Below are 2701 nucleotides of genomic sequence, written 5' to 3'. Positions count from 1 at the left end.
TACAACTTTGTTGATAAAGTACACTCAAACATTAACAGTATTACAGAAATATGTGGCAATATATTACTTCTGGAAGGAAGAAATTAGGGGGGGTCCCTTTAGTGTAGAGCTCATACCACGAAAAGTAATGCGTCAACATATATTTTTTTTAAGCTTATCATTTTTCTTAAATATAATTTAGTAAAAATAATGCAAATTTACGAAGTTTGAGTCCATATTTTTTTTTTAAATGACCGAGATTGTCCCGTGAAGCATATTTTCTGACATTAAATTTTGATACAATAGCCTTACAAAGTGCATCTATTTATAATAATTCATGCAAAACAATGATTATATATTGTTTTATACTAATATGTTTCTACTCTATTTTGGGTATTAAAGTTGAATATTTAGACTTAAATTAATTTATATACAACAAAATCTAGGATAGGTTAAATTTCAGTATTTTACATTTAGGGGTATATACTTAGATAGGCTATAGCGGAAAAGTGAACATGTTGACATATAATTTTTCTTGTGTCTATCCATTGCTGGGATGTGTGTCTATCTTATAAAAGCAGATTTTTAAAGATTGAGCCCATTTAGTGCCGAGTATAGAACTACCTTAAGTCATGTTGTTGAATGGTTATTTAGAATTAATAACTGAATTTATCGATGTTTCTTTTATCCATCAGATGGTCCAGAAAAGGCCGTAATTACACTGACACCATCATTATCAGTGTATTCTGTTGGCGATGAAGAAAAACTGGACTGTTTAACTATCAGTAACCCTCCGCCAGTGTACAGCTGGGGATTCTTATCTACCAATAGTAGTGAAGAGGAACACACTATCAACTTGGATAGAATCGGATCCTCTCTGCTGTTGAAAAATCTTCAAACCAACAATTCCGGAGATTATATTTGCTCTGCTTTCAATACGTTTAACGGGAAGACTCTGAATGTTACAGCTGTTGTACGTTTGTCAGTCAAAAATCCAGAAATACAGCTTACCTCTGCTTATCCGATGAGTGACGCAAAATTATGCCAACCCGGGGAAATATGTAAAGAAAAGAAAGGACAGTCTGCCGTTAGCATCAATATTTGGATGGTAATTAATTTTTATTCTGTTGACCGTGATATTCGTTTCAACCACTGCATATTCATTCATTAAAGAAAAACCAAACTTACAGAGTTGTTTAAGGGAAAAAGATGTAAACATGAGGTACGAAGTTATATACATAATCTGATTGCCATTTTAAATTGTTTGAATACATAATAAAGGATTTAAATTTCTAATTTCAACAACTGATGTATTAGCGATTTTTTTTACCTGAAAACGCTCAAATCTGAATAAATTCCTTTTTTTCTTAGTAGTCCCTCCTTGGAGACTAAAGGAAGAGACAACAGTGAAGAAACGGACCAAGACGGGAATAAACTGTATGGTTTAGCTCTAAAACAAAAAAAAAACTATCTTTTATTTTCTTTCTTTTTATCTGTGAAACATTTCAATCGAATGCCTTTCTGTTGTTAAAACAGAGAATTTTTTTCATTAAATTTATTATTCCAGTGCTGCTTACTTCAATACAAATTAAATGGTATATTCACAGTTTAACATTTTGCAATTTAATTTAAGACTTCCGAAAACTTTGATATTGAAATTTAAAATAATGTTATTGTTAAACTCTGGATCATCAGGCACCTGATACCATTGCAGGTGCTTTGGAGATCTGTGAATGTTCTTTATTATCTCCACATTTCACTTCATTTTTTTTCCTTTTTCAGGTATGACACTGCCTGGCGTTAATATGATATAGGACCAACTTTTTATTACTAGTAATGCATATCCATATGGATAAAAACAGTCGTCGATTCTTTGACCAAATTACTGGGAGTATATTTTTCTGTGTATAATGTCCTCGGTGCCCAGAAAGAAGCAAAAGACGCTTTTCAATGATTTAGTCTTTATAATTTAACTAAGATATTCTCTTTGAATTAAAACACATGTCCGTAACATTTTTATCCAATTTCTGATTGTTTTTAGAACTCATTTTTGAGTATGGTCCTTCATATATTGGATTATAGCAGATCCTATGATTTCTTTAACTTGTTTCTTCTTTCTAAAAGGTGTTGTTTTTTTTAAAGTTTGGAAAATGAATCAAGTCAAAGGATGAAAGATCTGGCGAATATTATTGTGTGACAAAATATTACCTTTCTGTTTGTCCCCAAAACTCCTTAACTCTTCATGGCGTGTTGGTTTGGACGCTGTCGTGAAGAAATTAAATGTAGTGAATTCCTCTTTCTGGTTCCTTTCTTTCAAAAACCTTTCGTTTTTTGTTGTTTTTTTTCAAAAAAGTTGCTTTTTGGACTCCTCCAGAAATTGAACTGCCTTCCCGAATAATAATTTGAACAACAAGACCACTAATATTTAAGAAAATGGCACATAAAACTGTCTTTGTCCTTCTACAATTCTTTGCTCTTCTCAGACCTTGGCTATTTCTGTCAAGTGCATCTTAAAGCTGACATGAATTCTTAAAAACGCAACATTTTCATCTATGTACGACTTGTTTCATACCAACTATAGCCGTATTCCGCCATATTTCTTTCAGATACATTGTCTCATTGTAACGATATATACCCCAATGCGGTCGTTACACTTGAATGATTTTGTGGCTTGGGTATCGACTTGTGCACATCTCCGATGGTAAAGCATATGAGAACACAT

At 32.4% G+C, this 2701-nt stretch overlaps 1 long non-coding RNA gene across 1 annotated transcript; it reads left to right on the top strand.

Moving 5' to 3' along the window:
* The first annotated feature begins 1092 nt into the window (after nucleotides 1–1092).
* On the top strand, nucleotides 1093–2319 carry LOC134243340 (uncharacterized). Its single transcript, XR_009987010.1, has 3 exons — nucleotides 1093–1201; nucleotides 1351–1416; nucleotides 1762–2319. It is a non-coding gene; the product is annotated as an uncharacterized LOC134243340 (long non-coding RNA).
* The last annotated feature ends 382 nt before the right edge of the window (nucleotides 2320–2701 follow it).

Source organism: Saccostrea cucullata, unplaced genomic scaffold, assembly GCF_032062105.1.
Source record: "Saccostrea cucullata isolate Sc308-1 unplaced genomic scaffold, CSIRO_AGI_Scuc_v1 ctg21677, whole genome shotgun sequence".
NCBI classification, from domain to species: domain Eukaryota; kingdom Metazoa; phylum Mollusca; class Bivalvia; order Ostreida; family Ostreidae; genus Saccostrea; species Saccostrea cuccullata.
This window is presented reverse-complemented; position numbering and strand designations above follow the sequence as displayed.